A 14845-nucleotide genomic window follows, 5' to 3' on the forward strand; every position below is an offset into this window, starting at 1 on the left:
CCACTTGAAGCGCACCTCCCCCCGACCTCCACGACCCTTTGTGGAGGGCACTGGAGGAGCTGGCATTTTTAAGCTCTGTCCAGCTTGAAGGTCTATGAAGCAAGCATTAGGGATAACTGGGGCGCTCCAATGGGGCAGTGGGGCTCTCCTACCTCAGCCCCGAGTAAACACTGGAGTTTTTCGAGCCCAGCACTGAACACAGTTCTTTGTAATGGTTCCTTAGATGTGTCTGTTGCCAAGTGGAACCAGATTAAGACTTCTGGAAGCTAATTTGAAAACGATCTGAAAACATTATGACTTCCTTATTTTATAAAAATAATACTAAATCATAAAATAAATATCTAGAAGTCCAACAAAGTGCTGAGTTTTCTCATGAAAAATATTGCTATGATACAATAAAATCGTAGATGTGTTACTGTTGATTTAGTGTCTGTGTCCTTCGGGTACATCAGCCCTGGCTTGCCCCCAAAAGCCCAAGCCCTTTGAGGACAGGAACCATGTCAGATCCATCTCTGAACTCCCAGTGTCTAACACAGCACTGGGACATGGAAAATGCTCAGCACAATTTTACTGAATGATGGATGGATGTACAGGTGTGTCATTAATACACGGACAAATGGAGTGACAAGTAGAAGTGCAAGCAACTTCCACCGAAAGCCAGAGGAAAAAGCAATTAATTCCAACAGGTTAGGATGAGGCATTGGGTGAGGATTCACAGAAGAAAGAATGTTTGGGTTTGGTCATCTTGCTTAACTAATAAGAGCTTTCTTTATTCATCACTTACAATCTGTTGTCACTGTGCTAGTGTTTCCATACATTATGTCTCATCCACGAGATGGGCATTATTTTCCCCAACTCCTGGGAGGAGAAACTGAGGTTCAGGCTGATTCCATAAACCCCTAGTCACTCAGCAAGTAAAGTAGTAAAGAAAGTATTCAAACCCAGGTTTCTTACTGCAAGCATTTTGGCTGAAGTAGTTTGTTTCTTTCATTTTCAAAGACTGATTTAGAAGATGTTGTAGAACTTGAGGGAAGCTTAAAATCTGTTTCAATGCCTCTGCACTGATATCCTAACACATTGGAAGATTTTGGAGCAACTAAATCCCAACACCCCACTCCTTAGCCAGGCTCCTGGTTTCCCTCCGCTCATGTTTTATGCTTCCAGTGAACTATTTCAGATCAAGCATATCCATGTCTAATGGCTATATGAGACCAAACCCAGTGATACCCTCTAACTGCCAGCAATAGCTCTCATCTTTGAAGACACCTTTGCTGGTAGACATACCCCACTAGAATAGTATGATGGGAGAAGAAGCAGGCTCCTGGAGCCTACTGCCTGAGCCGGAAGCTCTGCTCCAGCACTTAGTATCTGCATGCCCTTCGGCAGGTTACGAAGTTTTCCTCCTTCAGTTTCCTTCCTTAGGTTTCCTCATCTGTAACAATGAGATAATAACAGTACAGTACTTACTTCATGGTGCTGTCAAGAGAATTAAATGAGCTAATGTATGTAAAGTACCTAGAGGAGGGTCTGTACATACTAGGCACAATATATATGTTGGCTATTCTCACCATTGCCATTGTCATCCTTGGGAGTGGGTGTTGGGGAGGGCACTGACAGTACCAGGTGGGTGCTGTCATGCCAAGGGCCAAGGATAGAGATTCAGCAGACCTGACTTCTAATTCAAGATTTGCCATCACTTTCTGTGTGTATTAGTTTCCTAGCACTGCCATAACAAAGTACCACAGACTGAGTGGCTTAAACAAATTTGTTCCACAGTTCTGGAGACTAAAAGCCTGAGATGAAGGTGTTGACAGGGTTGGTTTTTTCTGAGGCCTCTCTCCTTGGCTTGTAGATGGCCATCTTCCCCTGTGTCTTCACATGGTCTCCTTCTTTGTGTGTAGCCATATCTTCACTTCCTCTTTTTATAAGGACACCAGTTATACTGGATAAGCGCGCACCCTGATGACCCATTTTAACATTGTTACTTCTTTAAAGACTCTATTTCCAAATAAAGTTACATTCTGAGATACTGGGGGTTAAGACTTCAACATACGAATTTAAGGGGGACAAAATTCAGCTCATTACACTGTGCGACCCTGGGCAAATCACTTTCCCTCTCTAATGACAATTTATTTGTTTGTAAAATAGGGATGAGAACAGAGGCTGGAAGCACTAAACTCTACAGTTCCTCTCAGCTCTGATGATGTCATTTCCCAGCTGAGACTAAACTTTACCTTTCCAGTTCCCCCAGCACTTTTAAGTCTCTTTTAGGTGACACTATTTCCCTCATTCTACAAACATGGATTGAGTTCCTTCTATGGACCAGGCACTGTTCAGCACTGGGGATTCAGTATTGAGCAAGACAGAAAAAACTGTTTCGTGGCTTCCTGGGGCTTACTCTAGTGTGTAGCAGTAAGAGACAGACTTTCATCAAATGGGCTCACAAATATTTACTTTTTATAGTCAGCCTTGCAGTTCTTAAGTAGATCCTGTTTCCTCCACTTGGCCACCTCTTTCCTTCACTCAGCCTCCACTTGGCTGCTGGTGCACATCCATTTGTCCTCATTATGTTTTGCACAAGGTCTGGCACACGGTAAAGGCTAAAAAGATGCATTTTTGAAATAAATGAAGAAATAAATGAGTCCAATTGAAATAAATGGTTTATAAGATGACATTAAAGGCAGCTCAACTCCATAAATCACTCTAAGATATGCTGATTTCACAATGTTTAACCACTATTGGATTTTTAAAATTCCATATTAAGGTTTACTAATCCTCACTGTCAAAATAGGAGCATCAGCTGACTTTGTTCTGACTAAACTTTTGATTCTGGCCTCGCTTCTATACGCTTGGAAGGGACAGGGGTGGTTTTTGAACCAGGGACTTGTGGTTGTAATAATTTTGATGGTGGCAACAAAATGACCCTTTGGAATGTCCCAAAACCCCACACATCTGTCAGCAGAGGGCTTCTCACAAACACCAGGTAGGAAATCCTGATGCTCTGCGGTACCAAGCCAGAAGGGCTGGGTGGTGTGAGTGCTTGCTGTCCTTTAGGTAGTGAATGTTTGTTGAGCTCTGAACATACACCAGGTCCAGGCTAAACATATGAGTAAAGTGGTGAACACCACAGCCTCTGCTCTTCTGGAATTCAGTCCAAGGGGGGCAAATACTGATAGAGATAAATAAATAGATAAAAAGAACTAGAGACAATGGCAAGTGCTAAAAAGGAAAAGTGCCAAGAATATAATACAGGAACCCACTTTAGCCTGGGGAGATAAGTGGGGTAGAGAGTCCTCTTCAGAAAGTCATAAAACCAGCTCAAAAGGACTTTCCCAACTTCATTTACCTAAAGAGAAACTGAGGCTCAGGGAGGGAAAATGACTTGAACAATGCACTTTCCAAAGTAGTGGTGAATATAGGGCTAGGACAACTCTTCTGACCCCCTATGGCTCTCTTGCCAGCCTTTGGGCAGCCTAAGCTTTCTAACTGTAACCCAACTCACAGATGCTCTGGGCTGGGGATTGGGAGATGGACAGGGATTACTTAGGAGTCTTGCTCAATCTCTTGTCTTCTACTCATGAAAAAGCTTCAACAATGAAAAATTAAAAACTCATTTTATATACAGATCACCAAGATCTAGTCATGAGATATTTTAAGAACCACAGTTACTATCTGGGTTAGGAGCCCATGGTGTGCATTTTATTTTTTACTTGCCAGATTAACCAGATTAATATGGTGGGGTTTGTGTGTGTGTGTCTGTGTGTCTATGTGTGTGTCTGTGTGTGCATGTGTGTGTGCAAGAGAGGTGTAGAGAGGGAGAAGGTGAAGCAGGAAGTATTCCTACTACTTTCAGTAGTTACTATTTTGAGTCTTAGTCATCTCCTTGCAGTGATACATTTAAATATTAATGGAGATTTTTTATGGCTATGTCCAAACTGTGACAGCAACACTCAGAATTGGGTAATAAATCTACCTTGACTCTGATACAGATGTGGCAAGACTCCCTTCTCCACCTTCTATATCCTACTATCATAGTTGTGTATTTATTGATTTATATACCCATCTCCCCATAGTCTCTGTGCTCATAGCAGATACTTAAGTATCACTTCCCCAGGAAGGCCTTCCTGGACTCCTAGACCAGGTTAGGATGCCCTGTTAGGTGCCCCATAGCACTTTGAAGTGCTGCTGTCACAGCACCTGTGGAACATTATTACTTTGCTGCATTCAGGTTGAGAACATTTATCTTCTCTGCATACCATAAGCCATGAGCACAGAACCTGGGCCTGTCTCAGACACAGATGCATTGCCAGTGAATAGCACGGTACATGGCGCGTGGGAGCTGCTCAATATTCAGTTGTTGAATGAGTAAACAACCATATATCATTCATTTGTATTTGCATTTCTAGCACCTAGCACAGTTCCTAACACAAGCTAAGTGCTCAAAAATGTTGACTTGCATTTAAGAATCTCATTTCTGTCTCTATACAGTTTGCAGAACACTTTTGCTTCCACTGAGATTGAGATTTGTAACAGCCTTGTGAAGTAGTCAGAACAGGGATTAGCATCCCACTTTGTAGACATGGCTCAGGAAGTTTAAGCAATTGGCTGAGAGTATCAGGCTAGAGAATATTGAAGAACTGAGGCCAAAAACATTCAATGACAAGGGCAGTGATGTTTCCTTGTCAATATCGTCCCTGACAAAAATTAAGTTCAGAGCCCAGGGACTAGCCACAGATTCAGGGCCTTTCAAAACTTCATTATAGCTACTTTTTCAAAGATATTTTCAAATACGCCCACTTGGGGGAATCAAGGTGGGTCAAGGGTTTTGGAGGTTCACTGTCTGCATCCTCCCAGTAAGCGACTGCACCTCCTCCCAGGAAGAGACTATACCACTTTGAGCTTCCATGTTCTCATCTATAAAATGGGAATCGTAATAGCACCCACTTCATAGAGGATTCAATAAAAGGGTCAAACAAAAATATATATATATATGATGTGCAGTACAGTAAGTGCTCTACAAATGTTGGCTGTTATAAACGCAATTGAGAAAAACTGAAATCCTAGGGAAGACTTGGCCTTAGCATTGATCCTCATGACGAATTTAATCCAGAGCCTAGCTCTGGAATATTCATGACTTTACAGGAAATACAATGACAAAGGATCCATTCACCAAAATTTATTTCTAGTTTCAACAGGTGACATTAAATAATTGTTCTCCTTCCATCACCAGTCTACTCTACACACTAAATTATTTGTGCTCGTGAGAAAAGCTGCATTCCCCTCAGCTCTGCTTTCACGGGAGAATGAGCGCTGGTTTAATCTCTTGTTGGCTGCTGCTCTAATTATAGTGATACAGTGGTGTCCACGGTAATGGACCAAGCTGGCCAGCCATGTTGCAAGTTGTTCAAGATACAGAAGGTGGCACCATCTGAGGCCAAATGGTTACCTTTCATCTCAGTTTCCATATAAAACAATTTTGCATTGTGCTTTGCATAGATCATGAAATATGGCAAAATCAGGATTTCCCAAGCTGAAGGTGCTGGGATCATTCCCAGGGCTACTGAGTTGCTGATGTATCTGACTTCTGGACATGTGGATTGTTGTAAGCAAGGGCAATAGGCATGATGGCAGGAGAGGCAGAGCACCGAATAAAATGATAGATTGGAATTCTGTGGGAAGAGTAGAAGGAGGAGGAATGGATGTTACCCCTTGTGCAAAACATCCCTTTATCCCCGGGGCTGTGGTGACTGATATCCTCTACACCTCTGGCATGGTGCTTGTCTTGCTATATTGTAACTGCCTGTTTACTCCTCTGCCTCTGCCTGCAGCTTGTTTGTGAGTTAAGGATTCTTTCTGTTCATCATTGCATCCCCAGAGCCTAGTACAGAACATACACAGGTAGGTACTTTATAAATACTTGTTGGGTAAGGGGTAAAAATTGTCAGAAAACTCATTCTTAGGATATGGTTGGATAGGAACAGGGAAGGAAGCACTAAATTTGAGGTGAATTGGGACATAGTGGTTCCTAATTTCAGTTAGTCATATGACTCATTTTCAAATTTCACATGTCCTGTCCCCACTCCAAATTGGTTCAGGAGTAGCATGGCCCACCAGTCACCCTTTCTGTGGGAAGCTGGGGGATCAAGGGTGGTGCTCATGGCACAGGCGCTAACACCAGTCATATCAGAAACTCAAGTGTCCTGAGGCTGTGAGGGCCACACTTGACCCCAACAGGAAGAGCTCTCAGGCTGGCGTATCCCCAGGATGGGGCAGATTAGAAAGGAGTTTCAAGACACAGTGTCACTAGGGACCTGGCTCGAGGGCACCAGAGGCCAGGCCTCCAGATGTGATCAGAGCTGGGCCACATTACAGACCCACAGAAGGCCCATGGCAAGAACCCGCCTTTCCCTGGCTCAGCTTCGTCCTCTACCAGCCTGATGGGAGGTCGCACACGTGGAGGAAGAGCTGTGCGAGCAGTGAAAGGAGCACTGGGCTGGGCATTAGGAGGCCCAGCTTTCAAGTCTTTACACAGCATGACCAGCTGCCTGGCCTCTGACAAGACAGGGAACCTCTCTGAGTCTTGGTTTCCTCACCTGCAAAATGGAACTTGGGACACGGTAGCTCCTCATATACCACAGATGAGAAAGAAATGAGTCCTCAGTTCCAAGGCCAAGTTAGTTTGATCCCAATTCCAAACATCTATGGACACTTATAGCAGATTGTTCTATTGGATAGTTGAACTCCTGCTCAGGAAGAAAGGAACAGTTCCACATCTTTCCCTTACCACAAAGCCTGGGGTGATAGACCCATGGGCGAGGTAGAGGGAGACAGAATGAAATGCCTACAAGATACCTCTCAGAGCATGGGCACTCCGCCCTCTTGTCAGCCCTTCACGTCATGCCCCAGCCGGGTCCTTTCTTTCATGCAGCACTCCCACTGGCCAAGCTCTCCCAGGACAACTGTCTCTAAGGAAGGAGGAAGGCTTTATCTCCCATTTCATATAAGAGCCCAGCCTCAGAGCTGCACACAGGCCAAGGCCACATACGGCAAACAAGGTGGTGCTGTTAGGGCTTGATCCCACATGCCAAACACAAGCTCAGCTCCTGTTGTAATTCACTTAAGAGTCTGAGGCAGAATATTAAAATCAGTAAAAATATTTTCAAATAAGCAGAGTCATCTTAATTGGATAAAAATGGAGTATTTTAAAAATGATAAACATGAAACTAAAAACTCTGGAAATGTCTGAGACAGATTAAAATGCTTAAAGATACATAAAAATGTAGAAAATGTCCCTATGGTATATTCATATTATCAACATGTTTTGTTTTGTTTCCAACCAATGTGTCTTTTGGCTTAACTTTTTTTTTTCTTTGCGACAGAGTCTCACTCTGTTGCCCAGGCTGGAGTGCAGTGGAGTGGTCTCAGCTCACTGCTGCCTTGACCTCCCAGGCTCAAGTGATCCTCTAACCTCAGCCTTCTGAGTAACTGGGATTACAGACACCAAGTCTGGCTAATTTTTCAACGTTTTGTACAGACGGGATCTCACTATGTTGCCCAGGCTGGTCTCGAACTCCTAGGCTCAAGCAATCCTCCCACATCTGCCTCCCAAAGTGCTGGGATTACAGGCATGAGCCACTGTGACAGGGCTTAACTTAAAAAAAAAAAAAATCAGTTTACCCTCTGGAATTGATTCAGAATCTTGAGTCAGACTTGCAAGGATTCTAACTTCAGGAAATGAGGTTAGCAGAAAACAAGGAGTAATTTCATAGTTGTAGGATCTCTAGAAATCCTCTACCCAATATGCTCCCTGAGTCAGAGTTCTCTCACTCTCCCACATCCCTTAAAAGCTGTTGTCACTATCTCCTTGAATATCCACAGTGGCGGGATACTCACTGTCTTCTATCATACTGGTTAAATTGAACAGAACTATTCCTCACTTTTTTTTTTTTTTGAGGAGTCTTGCTCTGTCGTCCAGGCTGGAGTGCAGTGGCTGATCTCAGCTCACTGCAAGCTCTGCCTCCCAGGTTCATGCCATTCTCCTGCCTCAGCCTCCCCAGTAGCTGGGACTACAGGCACCTGCCACCACACCCGGCTAATTTTTTTTTGTATTTTTAGTAGAGATGGGGTTTCACCGTGTTAGCCAGGATGGTCTGGATCTCCTGATCTCGTGATCCGCCCACCTTGGCCTCCCAAAGTGCTGGGATTACAGGAGTGAGCCACTGCGCCCGGCCAACTATCTCTCTTTTATGTTTATAGTCCGTCCTTTTTTCTTGGTTATGGTGCCACAAAAATTCCAGTGAATTCTCTCTTCTACATCACAGTCCATTAGATACTTGAATGGATAACAGTACCCCTAAGTGTGTTGTCCCCCTGGTTAAACATCCCCAGCTCTTTCAGCCATCCCTCAATTTGTGTGGAAACCAAGTGGAGGAAATGCTGCTGTTGTGGGAGCCAGACAGAGCTAGCTTTATATCCCAGCTCTTGCCAAGTAGCCTTGGCTTAGTCACACAATCTTTCTGGATTTCTACTACTATTTTGTAAGGCTGTTAAGAAGACTAAATGAGAGAATGCGTGTAAAGCATATGGTATGGTGTTAGCCTTAAGGTGGGTGTTTTATATATTAATAGGTGACAATATTGTTATGGGACCAGGGACAACTTATTTGCCATCACTTCAGAAGAATTCTACATTTAAAAAAAGGAATGAGGTTGAGATATCTGGGAATGAAAAGAAAGTTGAGGCTGGGGTGGCCTGGCTAAGGGAGCTTGACAAAGAGGGACTTGAAGTCAAAAACAGAAGAAACAGATCATAGGAAGCCAAAGATTCTACATAGTGAGGATGAGGATGCCAACTTCATAGTGGTTGGCATTGTGAGGAACAAATTGTTTCATGTATGTGAAAGGACTTTGTAGAACAAATGCTCCCCCCTGCTCCCAGAACACCTGGTGCTTTACCACATTATATTAAGACAATTTTTTAATCTATTTCCCCCGAGACTATAAGTTCATTGTGGTGGGAAAATTTCTTTTTTTGTCTGCCCATCTTCCACTGGGGAAATGCCTCTCCGTTACCCCAAGTAGTTTAGGTGGGACTGTCAATTTCAGTACCCTATGAGCCATAAGGCTGAGTCCCTGAGCCAGGCCTGACCATTCAAGGTACACCATCATTTTGTCCAGGGGGATTGTAGGGGTGAGGTTGGGGGGAGCATGTGCCCAAAACAGGGCCAAAAAGAGTCCTTTCATATAATTTGATCTATTGATGCTGTAAAAGCCAAGTTTCTTTCTTTTGAACTATTTTAAATTCTAAGAATATAAACTTGTGGCTAAATTTTGCTTATTCAACAAGTATTTATTGAGGGCCTAATAAATAGGCCCTCAGGGTTCACAGGGTCCAGTCATAAGAACATATATCTCTCTAGATATTTTAAACAGAGGGAATTTAACATAAGAAAGTGCTTACACCGTGTTAGGAGGCCTGGGTTGGTGGATTGACCACAGGTGGCTGGCGTCAAGACCATGGTGGGCACTGTGCATGTTGACTGGAGACCTGCTTAGGCTCTGAGGAAGTAGCTCCATTGGTGGGTGCTAGAAGTGCCCAAAACACCCGCTGTGTTCTGTGCCTGTCGGAAGGTTGCTAACAGAAGTCTGAAGCAGGAAAAGAGCCTCTTCTCTCTTCCTCTTGTCTTCCAGTTTCCCACCAGTGCCTTATTAGGCTTATAGAAGGCCTCACTGGCTTTCTATCTGAAAGCCAGTTGCCAAGAGAATCCAGGGAATGTAATTCCAGTGTCCAAGCCTCCTTAAAACCCATAGCAGAACAAAGCAGTGGAAATGAAATTTGAGAGTAATCAAGCAAAAGACAGCCCCCTGTGCAATGTGCTAGGTCTCATTCTAGGGACTGGAGGAATAGTAGTAAGCAAGACAGACAAAAATCCACTCTCCAACAGCTTGCTTCTAGAGGGAATGAGAGGTAATACAAAAGCAAGCCTATAGGCAAGCAAGGTACAAACCAGGATACCAAGCACTATTTGTCTCAGTGCAGACTCCCTAGAAGCCGAGCACCAGATGAGGATTATTATGCAAACACCTTATTAAGGAAGTGCTCTTAGGAACACCTGCTAGGAAGTGAGGGAATGTGATGGTTAATTTTATGTCACGTTGGCTAGATTATGGTGACCAGCTGCTTGGTCAAACACTAGTTGAGATTTAGTCAACATTTAAAACCAGTTGACTTAAAGTGAAGCAGATACTTTATATGGTATGGATGGGCCTTATCCAATCAGTCGACTGCTTTAACAGCAAAGGCTGAAGTTTCCCAGAGAGAAATGAATTCTGCCTTCAGAGAGCACCATAGAAATTCCAGCCTTCGTATTCAAGACTGCAACATCAACTCTTACCTGAATATTCAGCCTCCAGCCCACTGACTTACCCTATGGCTTTCAGACTTGCCAGTCCTGACAACTGCATGAACCAATTTCTGAAAATACATCTGTTGTCTTTCACGTTGGTTCTGTTTCTCTGTAAAATCGTGACTAATACAGGGAAGGGAGAACAAACAACCAAAGCAAGGATGTGATTTCAGGCCAAATCTAGTCTCAGCCTGATGCCACTGGAAGCTCTGGAGTGTCAGCTGAACCACAGAGTTTGCCAGTTCTTGAGGCAAAGGAGGTGAGCTTCATACATCTGTACCAGTCAGTCCCTGGGACAGATTATACACATACTTTGACTATGGGGAAATTCTTTTTTTCTGTTTTTTCAAGGCTACGGTATTTTAATTCCAGGGGGTCAGAGATACTCCTGGAAGGAATAACAGGAACAAAGTATGATTTCTTCATCATCCATTGACAAATTAGAAGGAATTTCTTTAATTAGAAAACTGGCTTTGGGTCTTGAGAGTTATAGGGCTTGGCTTACAGAATTGGCGGTGTGGATTTAGTTTGCAGGTTGGTTAACTCATCATGTGACCTTAAAAAAAAGTGCCCACCTTCTTTGAACTTTACCTCTTGGGTGTACCAGAGAGCTAGCCAGGGTAGTAACTAGTTCTACTCAATCCAGTTCTCCCACTTACACCCCCACATCCCTGCCCTGGTAAATTAGGACTTCATCTGGAAACTTCCCTGATCTCTCCAAGAAGTCATGACTTCCTTCTCTGTTCCCCCTTCAGGGTTCTGCATGCTCCTTTATTACATTATTGCATTTTTCTGTAATGAACTCTTCACCTTGTAGGTGGCCAACCATCACAGTTTTCCTGAAACAGGGGACACCAAACTTTCTAGGGTTTTTTGTTGTTGTTGTTGTTTGTTTGTTTGTTTGTTTTGAGACAGAGTCTCACTCTGGCGCCCAGGCTGGAGTGCAGTGGCGCAATCTCCACCTCCCAGATTCAAGCAATTCTCATGCCTCAGCCTCCCAAGTAGCTGGGATTACAGGCACACGCCACCATGCTTAGCTAATTTTTGGTATTTTTAGTAGAGATAGGGTTTCTCCATGTTGGCCAGGCTGGTCTCAAACTCCTGGGCTCAGACAACCCACCCATCTCAACTTCCCAAAGTGCTAGGATTACAGGCGTGAGCTGCTGCACCTGGCCAGGACACTGGACTTTCAATGCTAAACCCAAAGCGAGATGGTCACCCTATTTTTCTTTGTCCCTCAATGAGAGGTGGAAATATGGGATCCTGTTCTGCTCAATCTGATGTTTGTTCTTGCACAGTTCTTACATGAAGCACATGCTTCATTGTTTTTGGAGTTGTGGGGGTGAAGAAATAATATCGTCTTTTCTCCACCCAAATTCAGAACCCATTAGGATACACACACACACACAAGTCAGACACAAAGAGATAAAAATACCAACTTCATTAGTGATGAAAACTGATATCAGGGAAGGGGCTTAGGTCTTCTAGCCAATAGGCTTCTAATACTTCACCCCCTTAATTGGAGACTTACCCAATCACATTTTCCAGCAGTCTTGGACCACTGCAAGCATCTGAGTGAATGGAATGGAGCAAAAGGTAGGCAGATCTCAGAGGGAAAAACAGAAGGCTGATTTGAGTATGAAAGCTTGTCTCCCAAACTCTGTTATAAGTCTTTTCTCCTCTTTTCAGGGTGAGGGAGAAAAACAGGGAGGGGGAAGTAGAGAGTGGAGAGGAGAGAAGCATTACTTCAAACTCCCTCCACAAAAAACACAAAGCCAAGAGAAAGGAGAATTCCCAGGAGGATTGGTTGAATGAATGAAACAACAAATAAAAAGTCACTAATGCTGCTCATTCTTCCTCTACCACTTGATCATTTATTGGGGAGTTTGGAGCTGCAGCAGGGTAGAGGCTCTCCACTATAAGCCTCACCACCAGGCCCACCACCTAGTGCAGGGAGGACACTGGTGACCACTTGCTGAGATACCGTCCCCCCCGCCGAAATGTTAATTTGCTTACATGAGATCCTTGCTAAGCACTTGCTCTGTACCCACCTGAGGGACTTCATCGGCTGTACCCCAGGACTTGCCAGTACCACATTGAAAAAGTAGCCATCGTTGTTTTCAGGACTTTGCAGTTACTGAAATAAGTCACCCAGTCTCAAAAACAGGATACCCACCCACATGTTGGATATAATATTGCATTTACTTAGGACTGAGGAGTTTGATCATGTTGAGGTTGAGGTAGTAATGAAGGCATGTGATGCTTCAGCTCAAGTGAGGTTCCTTTAGGGTTTCTGTATATAAAGGCAAGAGTGATTTGAAGTTACATTAGACCAGAGAAGACTTGGTTCAACCAAAGGACTACTGAAGTCCTTTCATTTCCATATGTCCTGGTGCCCCAATTCAACTTGAAGCTTGTTTCCCAAGAGTAATGGGTAGAGTCTAATAAACCAGATAAACACACTCTAAATGGCACTTTTTTCTTATCCAGCCAAGTGTAAAGTGTCTAGATCTCTCAATTCCACACAATAAATACCTGGTATAGATTAACTTGATTCAGCAAGTACACAAGGAAGGCTGGAGATAAGGCCCATACTGGCTCTGACAAGGTGAGCAGGTGTGTGTGTGTGTGTGTGTGTGTGTGTGTGTGTGTGTGTTGAGGGATGTCCTAGGAGGCCTCATGGTGAATGGGAAGAGGCATGGGTCCAGGAGTAAAGTTTCTACCACACACTAATTCATTACACATTGCTGAACTGAGGTTCTCTGAGCCTCAGGCTCCTCATCTGTGAAGTGGGGTAGGGGGTGAGGAAGAGTTGGGTTAAATACATTTTAAAATCTCTTCCAGTTCAAATAGAGCACCAAGAACTACTAGCTATTGAGCATGTCTAGACTGGTAAAAATCTTCACTGAAGCTCTTCTGACAATGATTTTTTTTCTGACAGCTCCATGTCTTCTGTGACTTTTTGCAACGGGTGTTTTCTACTGAGTAATGCATGTGTAGAATATTTTTTTCCAAGTGGCCCAGTGACTCACAATCTAATATTTGTATTGTGATTATCTACGACAGCCATCTCTTGAATCCTCAGATGTTAACATTCCAAGCCTCTCTGAAGCCACATTTCATAGCTTCCCCAACATCCATCCATCCATGAATAAGATATCATTATTAAGAATGTCATTTTTCATAATGGATTTTCTTTTCTAACTCAGGCTCCATAGGCAATGAGCTGAGGTTACATGATTTATTGCTTTCAGTTTGTTGGCCTTGGACTGTTCTGCCTGTGTACTAATTTTATGGCACACTAAACTTCTGCTTATTTACCAGCTTCTTCCTAGAGGAAGAAAACTGCAGCCCTGACACCTTCAAAATGAAAACAAGCAAATGAATAAACAAAAAACCTCCTCCAGGATATGGAGACAAAGCCTTTCTCTTAGAATGAAAGGCTCACATTTGTTCATGATGCTGCTATTCTATCCATTGGCTTGAAAATGGACTGAAGAAAGCATTGGACAAATAACTGTACTTGGAGGAAATGGAGCAGACAGATTGATTCTTAATTAGTACCCTGTAGAGTAAACATCTTCATGTAGCAAGCGTCTAAGTACATTCTTAGTAAGCATTGGTTTCTACTTAAAACATATTGACTCATCATAGAGGTTTTTCTTATCATTAATGGAATATATATGGAAATACATATTATTTGTTATATAAGGTGTGATAGTTTAGATATTTGTCCCAACCCAAATCTCATGTTGAATTGTAATCCCCAGTGCTGGAGATGGGGCCTGGTGGAAGGTGTTTGGGTCATGGGGACAGATTCTTCATGGCTTGATGCTGTCTTCATAGTGTTGAGTGAGTTTTTGCAAGATCTGGTTATTTATAAGTGTGTGCACCCTGCCCCCACTCTCTTGCTTGCTCCTATTTTTGCTGTGCAATATGCCTGCTCCCCCTTTCCCCTATGCCATGACTGTAAGCTTCCTGAGGTCTTGCTAGAAGTCAAGCAGATGCCAGCTTCCTGTACAGCCCACAGAACTATAAGCCAATTAAATCTCTTTTCTTTGCAAATTACCCAGTCTTAGGTATTTCTTTGTAGCAATGCAAGAATGGCCTAATACAATATGTTTGTGTATGAGTGTGTGTTTTATGGAACTCAGAAAGATTGTGAAAGGAGGGAAAATTAATATTTACAGAGTGTATTAGTTTCTTGTGGCTGCTATAACAAATGACCACAAAGTTGGTGACTTAAAACAACAGAAATATACTATCTCACAGTTCTGGCATCCAGAAGTCGGTTATCAGTAGCACTGGGCCAAGATCAAGGTGTCAGCAGGGTTGTGCACCCGCCAAAAGCTCTGGGGTAACTCTGTTCCTTGTCTTTTCCTACTTTTAGTTAGAGGCTGTCCATATTCCTTAGTGTATGGATGCATCTCCAAATCCCTC

Source organism: Chlorocebus sabaeus, chromosome 1, assembly GCF_047675955.1.
Source record: "Chlorocebus sabaeus isolate Y175 chromosome 1, mChlSab1.0.hap1, whole genome shotgun sequence".
Taxonomy (NCBI): domain Eukaryota; kingdom Metazoa; phylum Chordata; class Mammalia; order Primates; family Cercopithecidae; genus Chlorocebus; species Chlorocebus sabaeus.